This window comes from Narcine bancroftii, chromosome 2 (assembly GCF_036971445.1).
Source record: "Narcine bancroftii isolate sNarBan1 chromosome 2, sNarBan1.hap1, whole genome shotgun sequence".
NCBI classification, from domain to species: Eukaryota; Metazoa; Chordata; class Chondrichthyes; order Torpediniformes; family Narcinidae; genus Narcine; species Narcine bancroftii.
In genome coordinates this window covers 293,180,732-293,190,850 of record NC_091470.1, presented here as the reverse complement: position 1 = coordinate 293,190,850, position 10,119 = coordinate 293,180,732, and the positions used below count along the sequence as shown (strand labels likewise).

The 10,119-nt window shown below is 36.9% G+C and overlaps 1 non-coding gene across 1 annotated transcript; it reads right to left on the bottom strand.

Annotated features, from left to right (window-relative positions):
- Positions 1 to 689: 689 nt before the first annotated feature.
- LOC138755982 (U6 spliceosomal RNA) lies at positions 690 to 796 on the bottom strand. The gene has a single exon (XR_011352676.1). It is a non-coding gene; the product is annotated as a U6 spliceosomal RNA (small nuclear RNA).
- Between the last annotated feature and the right edge of the window lie 9,323 nt (positions 797 to 10,119).

The window sequence follows — 10,119 nt, the reverse complement described above, 5'->3', positions numbered from 1 at the left end:
GCCCCACATCTTTACAAATTGAAACTTTTCAATCTTTTATGTTGTATCTCATTTTCTCCAGGCTTAAATAGGACATTACATCATATAACCACTGTGTATGGGTAGGTGGGGAGTTACCTTTACATTTCAATAAAATTGCTTGTCTGGCTATCAGTGTGGTAAAGGATAAAACAGAGATTCTCAATCTTTTTCTTTCCACTCACATACCACTTTAAGTAATCCCTATGCCATAAATCCTCTGTGATTAGTAAGGGATTGCTTAAGATGGTATGTGAGTGGGAAGGAAAGGTTAAGAATCACTGCTGTAGACCCAATTGTTACTGAAATATTTTGCTTGAATAAAATTGTCATTGGCCCATTTCCTACCATGCGCATAATGAGTCAATTGGGTACGATTAAAACAGTAGTTTTCAAACTTTTTCTTTCCAGAGTACCTATGGCATAGGGAATACTTAAAGTGGAATACGAGAGGAAAGAAAAAGGTGGCGTACCACTGGGCTAAAACTTTCTCCAAAGATGAAGACAGAGGTATATCTGGCTCACGTGAAAAAGCAAACAAAGCAATTAATAGACAAGGTTCTATATTAATCTTAAAAATTGTTCATAAAGTTTGGAAAATGTCTTTCCATAATCTCTCTAAATTTGGTTACTCCCAAAACATATGGATTAGATAAGCATCAATATCTGCAAAAAATATGGAACACTTCATGAATTTGTGTGTCATCACTGGACAGGGCCCATGTTAATTTTTCCTGTATCGTTCCAATTTTAGTAAATGTGCTGCCAAAGTGAGCACTAATTGTTTTTTAATAGCCAATCAGAAAGGCTGACACGTTCTGGGGAAAAAAAATCAGGTTTATGATCTGTGTTAAACATTTTACTATGACATTTGAAAATCACAATCTTGATAATCAGACACTGGCTTGTTAAGTACAAATTGAGGTTTAGTCTTCAGATAATGCATGCTTCATGTTATGATACAATTAGTTATTTCACCCCGAGTCAGCAAGTGAATATTAGAATTCAGAGCAATAAATAAAGATAGGATGAACAACATATCTGTACAAAACAACATTTTATTAAAAGACAGTCTGCCTGTTGACTACATGGATAAGCAAGCTAACGAGATTCATGGCATCCAGCAACAATTTTGAAAACATAATAAAATTAATCATTTAAAGGTGCTTTCTCACCAATTATCAAGAACATTAAATGCTGGGTTTCAAATGGTTAAACATTCTTCTGGACCCTGTCACACCTATTTCTCATACTTTCATCTCATCCTCTTCTCACACATCGACCACCCTTCCACATTCTGGGATATATTTCTAGATTGGTTACCCTTGTTCTTTCATCTTCCTTACTGGACTTTGTATTCATCATATCCTCCAATGGCACATCCAACAGCCTCAGCTCATCTCTACTACCAAGGCCAATATACCTAACCCTGTAATAAAATACAGCATGCTAGAAACAACAGCAAAAAAAGGCAGCATCTTTGGAGAGAGAAACAATGTTAACCTTTCAGGTTGGTGTGCTTTCATCAGAAGAATATAGAAAACAAAACGAGGGGGGGGGGGGGGGTGTGTGGAAAGAGTAGAAACCAAATATCTGGGAAAGGGCAGAATCCAATGGGGACTCAATAACATGTAATAACAAAGCAGGCCAACAGGGAAAAGAGTCCAAACTATGATGGGACATTTTAAACCATTTTTCTTTTTATCAGCCAAAGAATCCATTCCCTTTAAAACTCCTGCTTCAGTCATCAATCACCCCAACATCCCCTCCTCTGTTTGGACTAAATATAAGAAATGCAAAACCTGCTCATGTTGTAACTTCCTCTATTTTGGGAAGACTGGCTGGAGGCTGGATTATTGTTTTTCTGAATACTTCCCTTTAGTCCATTAGCACCAACCTGAGGTTCTTGTCAAATGCCACTTTAATGTTTCCACCACTCTCACTTTGACCCCACCTTCAGCCACTTTAAATGAGCTCAAGGAACAATATGGCAAGTTTTGAATACAATCAGAACACCCTATTGAATTAAATGACTTGAGACAATGACCATTGTGTCTATTTTCTCAGACAGACTTTTTTGGGATGAACCTGTTTCCTATTATATTGTCCCCAAACTCATCGTTTTACTCTTTCCTTCTTCCATTACTACTCACTTTTGTCCTTCATGGTTTCCAGTTCTGTCATTGAATCTCATCTGCTTTACACACTATCACTAACTTTCCCTTTGTCATCAACTTGAAATTTTATTTCTGTTCCTCACTCCACAGATTCATTTCATGATCTTAGTTGCTTCATACTGGAGTGGTTTTGATTTATAATTAGAGGATTATAATGGCACATAAAGAGTTAATTTTCCCCAGTGGATCTGTCTTTGAGAAATAATCCAGCCAGTCTCAGTCACATTCCTCCTTTTTCCTAGCCCTGCTAGGCATTCATACACATCACTGAATTCATATTGATCTTATCAGGACATTCTGGCCATTAATAACCCTGTTAATAATTGAGAAAAATAATATGTCTTTTCAACAATCTAATTCTTGTTCAAAATGTACCAGGGATGTAGGTTAATTAGGTGTAAATTGGGCAGCGTGGATTTGTGGGCCGAAATGGTCTGTTACCATGCTGTTTGTCTAAATTTTTAAAAATTGAATTTAAATCTATATCAATGAACTGGATGATAATGTGGTAAATTAGTTCAGCAAATTTTGCAGATGATACAAAGATTGGATGTGTGGTGGACAACGAGGAAGACTTTCAAAACTTGCAGGTGAATCTGGAACATCTAGAAAAATAGGCTTCAAAATAGCAGATGGAATTTAATGTGAACAATTGTGAGGTCTTGCACTTTGGAAAGACAATTGGACTCGTATGGCAAATGGAGGAAGGAGGAGGAAGACATCGGAACACAACCCAGTCCTCATCGAGGGTTCATTAGTGGATAGGGTCAAGAACTTCAAATTCCTGGGTATCTACATCCCCAAGGATCTGTCTGGAGCCTCCATGTTGATGCAATCACAAAGAAGGATTGCCAGCGGCTATACTTTGTGAGATGTCTGAGGAGATTCGGTATGTCACTGAAGACTCTCATAAACTTGTACAGGTGTACTGAGGAGAGTATTCTGGCTGGTTGCATCACTGCCTGGTATTGGAGGCGCCAACCCTCAGAACAAGAATAAACTCCAGAAGGTTAACTCGGCCTGCAACATTCAATCCATTGAGGATATCTACATAAGGTGGTGTTTTAAAAAAGCAGCTTCAATCCTCACCACCACCCAGGCCATGCCTGCTTCACTCTGCTACCATTGCGGGAAAAGGTACCAGAGCCTAAAGATGAGCACTCAATAGCACAAAGACAGCTTCTTTCCTGCTGCCATCAGATTCCTAAATAATCAATGAACCAAAGACACTGTCTTACTTTTCAAGCACTATTATTTTTATGTTAATGTTGTAAGATGGTTATAATATGAATGTTTGCACTGTGACGGTGCCGCAAAACATTTAATTTCATTACTTGTTCATGACAATAAACTTTGATTCTGATACATAATTCTTTGAAAGTGGCATCACAAGCAAATAAAGTTGGAGAGAAAGAGCTTCAGGCACATTGACCTTAATAAATCAAAGTATTGGCTACAAGAGTTGGGATGTTATATTGAAATTGAAAAGACATTGGTGAGGCCAAATTTGGAGTATTGTGCACAGTTTTGTTCACCCAACTACAGGAAAGATAACAATAAGACTGAAAGTGCAGAGAAGATGTGGAAGGATATTGCTGGGACTTAAGGAACTGAGTTATAGGAAAAGATTGAATGAATTGGGTCTTTATTCCCTGGAGCATATCAGAGAATGAGGGAAGATTTGAAAAAGTTATACAATATTATGAAGGGTGTGGATCGGATAAATGCCAACAGGCTTTTTCCTCTAAGAATGGGTGAGTCAAGAACCAGAGAACTAGAGGATATGGGTTATTGGTCAAAGGTTTTAGAGGAGATTCTTCTCTCAGAGAGTAGTGAAAGTGTGGATGGAATATAGAGGGCTTTAGTCTATGTGCAGGTTGATGGGACTACGTGCAATAATGTTTTGGCATGGACTGGATGGGCTGAAGAGTCTGCTTCTGTGCTGTAGCATTCTATGGTTCTATGTTCTATTCCATGGCATATTTTAAACATCCTGTCATCAAAAGTTTTATTATATCAATGGACAAGTAAAGAACATTTTCTAATACAAATAACACAACACAATTTTACTTAAGTATATCTTGGCATACAAGTCAGCAGGCATATAAGTCGACCCCCATATTTCAGCCTAATTTTTTAATGGTTTTAATTGAATCTGGGGTATAAGTGTCGACCCCCATTTTTCGGGCCGTCCGGGCCTCTCAGGAACAATCCAATTTTTAAAAAAGACTCCAATCGCAAGTTAACAAAGCTGTAATTTAAGTAAGTAAAAAAACAGTTGGCCTACCAGACAGCAACAGCGACGGCCCACGGGCCTGGAGTAGTGACATTGTGCTCCTAGCAGGAGCTGGAACCTCGGCCTACCAGGCAACAGCGGCAATGATCCACAGAGCTGGAGCACCAACGTTGTGCTCCTAGCAGGAGCAGGAACCTTGGCCAACTAGGCAGGAGCAGTGATGGCGACCTCAGGGTCCCAGGTAGGAGAGATTATGCCAGTGCCCAGAGGTAGGGAGGTGTTGGGGAGTGGCGGCACTGGCGGTGGGGAGGTGTTTCAATCTGGTTTATTTGGTGAATTTAAGATCTCAAAAGTATATCTGGTGCACAAGTCAACACCACCCCTCCCCTGAGAACATTTTTAGGGTTTCACAATTCGACTTATACACCAAAAATATATTGTAGATTGACTAGTAAAGAGATGAATTTGTAAGCTTTGAGATAAAATGACTAGACTGCACATTTTGTACTAAGAGGTTTAAAATGTCAAAATTAAGACACTTTTGGATAGAATTGGGGGAAGTGTTGACATAAATTGTGGGGGTGAACTTCTCGTTAGACCTGGAAATGTTTCTTATGGGGAATTTGACAGTTATAAAAGTTAACTTCTCTAGAAGTAAATCTAAATTAATTGCATTGTCAATAGCTAGGAAATGTATAGCAGTAACATGGAAATCCGATTCCCTACTTCACATTGATCATTGGAACATGGAAGTGCAAAGTTATATTGCCCTTGAGACAATTACTTATAGTCTTAGGAATAGATATAGTAGGTTCATCAAAATTTGATATTTGATAAATAATCAAAATGCCCAGATTGTATAATTTATTTTGATATTTGTCAATTAGTATACTCCTTATTAGAAATTTAATACTTTTAAAATGATGTGACTCAGATGTCGAACCTTACTCCTGTTGATTTTTCTTTTTTTTTTAATCTCCCTCTCTTCCCTGCTGTCTGTCCCCTTTTCTTTTGAATCTGAGGAGGGGACGCTGGGAGAAGAGAGACTCTCCTTATTATTTTTTTGGACCTTATGAATATTTTTTTCTGTTTTATGTCCAATGTATTGTTGTTATTATATCAATTGAGTCCTATATTCAGTTTTTTCTTAAAATAAATAAAATATTCCAAAAAAAAAACCCAGTATTTAAAATGTAACAAAGCAAACAGAGGTATTTTAACACATTCTTCTGGAGGAACTAAGGACACCAAGCAGCATCAGTGGGAGAAAAGTGGTCAATGTTTCAAGCCAAAACCCTTCAGTTTTATCCCACTGTTCCCGCTGAACCTGGTGAGTTCTTCCAGTAGATTAATCTCCATTTCCAAACTTAAAATAACCATCAATCTGATGCCTTTTAGATTTAGGTTCTGAACACAGAATGTTTCTGTGAAATGCCTTTCATCTGCAAATGTTTATATTTATCAGTGAAATACAGTTACTGGTAAGCAAGCAAATGCTCTAGAATTGTTATTTGAATGTCCTATTATACTTGACGAGGTAGATGTTTAACAAATTAGCAGTGATTTTAAGAAAAAGTCAAGTTAGCCAATGTATTTTGTAATTGTACTGTTACAATGTTAACATTAATAAATCAATTGTAAGGTAGTTAGGTCAATCTTTTTCAGTATAAAAATATTTTTTCTTTAGTGAATTGAAAATGTGGTAAGGGTAATTATAGAAACTTGCAGTTAAAACTAATGCCTGACAAAGAGCCACAAAAAAACTGCTACAATTGGAATGCATATCGCCCCACTGTCCTGATTAGTGTTCAATTGATCTTGTATTAATTTTGATATCAGTGTTATCACACAGGAAGTTTAATTCTAATTTCATGTCTGAGTTGGTGCAGCTACATTATTTTGCATACATGAACATTTGGATCAGGCAGAATTATAAACTGTAGTGTAAATAGAGAAAATGTACAAAGGCAGATATATGTAAGAAATGGATTATTTTAATAGCCTGATTTGTTTAAAATATACATATGAGACTTGAGCTATGCAGAGATGTTTTTTTTTTAACTAATCTTCTGCATCAACCTGATTCTATGATTCCTTCCTAAAGTCATTTGTGTTTTCAAATGTTTTAAACTCATTCCACATAATAAGCTTCTCAGACTTGCTTGAACCCTGTGTATACATAATGTTGTTCTGGTACATGTCCATCCTGAAAAATTCTGCAATTTGGATGGTTAATTTTAAGGCAAACCTTGGTTGTTCGGGTATAGTGAATTAATTACTTGAATTAATTATTTTATGCAAGTACTATTTAAAAGGATCACCTTACTATAAAACTAGTTCGTTGTCTAACTGAAGTTACAGGAGTTTTGTCTCTGGGAAAAGGTTAGCTCAGGGTTTGAATGCCAGTGATCCTACAACTAAAATATTCTGCAGATAAGATAGCATCTCTAAAGTCAGAAACATTGACATCTCGTGATGTTTCATCAAAATCATTAAAAGTTAGTAATCAGATGTTTCAAGTTGTTTAGAAACAGTTGCTATCCCTCCACCATCAAATTCAATCAGAGACTCCTTTAATACTGAATATTTATTTTCTGTGTTGCAGTCAGTTTGTCTTCACTTCTTTCTTTGTTTGCATTTCTCTTTTTTTAAATACGTATCTTTTCTGGAGTACAGTGTTTTTGCACTACTTAGAAGTAGAAATTCTGCCTGGCCTGCATGAAAAATAATCTCAGGGTCGGATGTGATGTCATGTATGTACTCTGACAATAAATATGAACTTTGAAATTCATTCAAAAGAGAGCATTAGAGACGACATAAGGTATATCTATAATAGGATGGAGACTGAGAGATTAAATGACAGGAGTGGTGCTGGTATTGCCTGAGAGAGGTTGCAGAAAGCAGTTAATTAAAGATTAATATACCAGAAGTGCAAATAGCCATTGAATGAGAATAGAGATGAAATTATATGAACAAAAATGCTAAAACTAAAGTACAAAACATTGCATTTGGAAAAAATCTTAGGCAAAGCAGAATGCTTGTGGTTTGTATCCAAACAATCTGCAAGTCAGGCACATCTGAGGAGAGGAAAAAACAGAGTTGATATGAAAGGCTGATGACCTTGCATCAAAACTGACCTGCTCCTGATATAAACCAAAAAAGTGTGCTATCTGAAACTGCTGAATTCAGTATAGAGTCCTAGAGACTGCATCATACTTAGATGGGGTGTTGTTCTATAGCTTGCATTGCTTTTCAATGTACAAATATCACATGTCATCTTGGAGTTTACTCAAAATCAAAAAAATGGATACTTCCTATTTTTTTCAATGTTATTCAGTTGATACCTGACAGCCTCGAGCGCGTGTGTGTGTGTTCCGTGTGTGTGTGTGTGTGTGTGTGTGTGTGTGTGTGTGTGTGTGTGTGTTTATGGAAAGCAGATAATAGATCTTTATAAATAGGAAAAATGAGCAAATCAATTCAACTCAACCTACTCATTCCATTAAGGACATCAACTATAATCAATGAATTTTTTTTTAAATTAACCAGTTGGAGCTTTCATTTCTTCAAAATAATTACTTCCCGCTCATCAACCCAAGAAAGGTAAGATCTAAACTTTATTTTTCTGATTCTCTTTTGTTTCTATTCGAGATCTAATTTTTACTTGCACCCTATTTATTGAAAGGTGATTAGATAAATGCTATTTTCATAGGGCTACTTCAATATTGTTGTTTGTTAGAAGCAAAACAGCTTCTTTCACAGCCATCACTGAGTTCTCTCCTACACTTAGCATGTAGGTTAGGCAGTGCAGTAGATGTTGCTCTGTAGTTTCATGGACTGTGAAGCTCGTACCAACCCACTGTACCATCTGCAATGCCTTTTCCCCATCACGACAAACACGGTGTTGCAGAAAGGCAAATTGTTGAGAGGGATTTAAAAGACCAAAGACAAACTATGTGGAAGTTTCATTTTCAAATGTGTCGCCTTGTGGTTTGTAGCCAAACAATCTGCAAAACAAAACAAATCTTGGGCTTTCTCATTAGCATCTTTGTCCAAGTTCATAGTTCAGACTCTATGTGAAGCTTAACTCCTACAAAATCTGTCTTAGTTCTTAAATGGGAACAATGATCTCTGAAACACTTCTGAAATAATACCATTTTGATATAAATGACTGGAAAAAATGTGAGGCAACAGAGGAGATAATAGGAATGTAAATACAAAATAAGTTGATCATTAATTTATTAGAGTAGGATTAATGATTATATTAAGTTAATCAGTTCTTCACATCCTTTGTTTTGGTAAAGACTCTCCAAAAAAGTTTCATTTCAAATATTTCATTAGAATTACATTGCCAATAATGTCTTTGATGAAGGGCTCAAGGCCAAAGCATCAGTTGTGTATCTTTGCCGTTGCTACGTAAAGGACACTGTTGACCTGCTGAGTTTCTCCAGCATTTTATGTTTTAACTTCAACCATGGTGTCCACAGAACTTTGTGTTTTACTTCTTTATTTGTAAACAGTTGTTCACTCAGAGTTTGAAGCAGCAACTTTGCCAGGCATATATACTGGCAGCATAGCCCAGTATTTCTACATTTGTTTATACTCTTTGAAGGTGAGAGCAAAGAAGATGCTTCAAGCTGAAAGTGGGAGAAGTGTAATATGGCAAATGGTTCAGCATCATCGAACATATTCACAGGAGCAGGCCCTTTGGTCCATGACATCTGCACCGATCATGATGTCAATTGTAACTAATCCTGTCTCCCTGCACACGGTTATTTCCCTCTATTTCCTGTCTGTCCATATACCTGCCTAAGTACTTAATTATTGCTATCATATCTGCTTCCACCATTTCCCCAACAGTACATTCTGGACAGTTAACCCTCTCTGAGTTTAAAAAAAAACTCCTTTATCCCTTTTCCTCTTTTACTTTAACCCTATGCCATAGAACCATAGAACATTACAGCACAGAAAAACAGGCCATTTGACCATTCTGGTCTGTGCCGACCAATAAAACTCGCTAGTCCCACTGACCTGCTCTCATTCCATAACCCTCCAGACCTCTCCTATCCAGGTATTTATCCAATTTATTTTTAAAACTCAAGATTGAATCTGCATTCACTATATTAGATGGCAGCTCATTTCACATTCCTACCACTCTCCGAGTAAAACATCTTTCCCCTAATATTCCCTTATACCACTCCTCTTTTAGCCTAAAGCTATGACCTCTCGCATTTATCTTCTCCAATCTAAGTGGAAACATTCTACTCACATCTATTCTGTCTATACCCCTCATAATCTTATAAACCTCTATCAAGACCCTCTTATTCTTCATTGTTCCAAGAACTATAGTCCTAACCTGTTTAATCCTTCCCAGTAACTCAATTCCTGAAGACCTGGCAAGATCTTAGTAAATGTTCTCTGCACTCTTTCAGTCTTATTGATATCTTTCCTGCTGCAGGGTGACCAGAACTCCACGCAATATTCTAGACATTCCAACTTCTATACTCCAATATTTTGATTTATAACAGCTAAGATGCTGAAAAGCTTTCTTTACAACCATGTCTACATGCAACACCACCTTCAGGGAACAATGTATATTTATTCCCAGATCTCTTTGCTCCTCCACACTCCTCAATGACCTACCCTGATTCACTCTTCCAAAATACAACACCTCACACTCATCTGCATTAA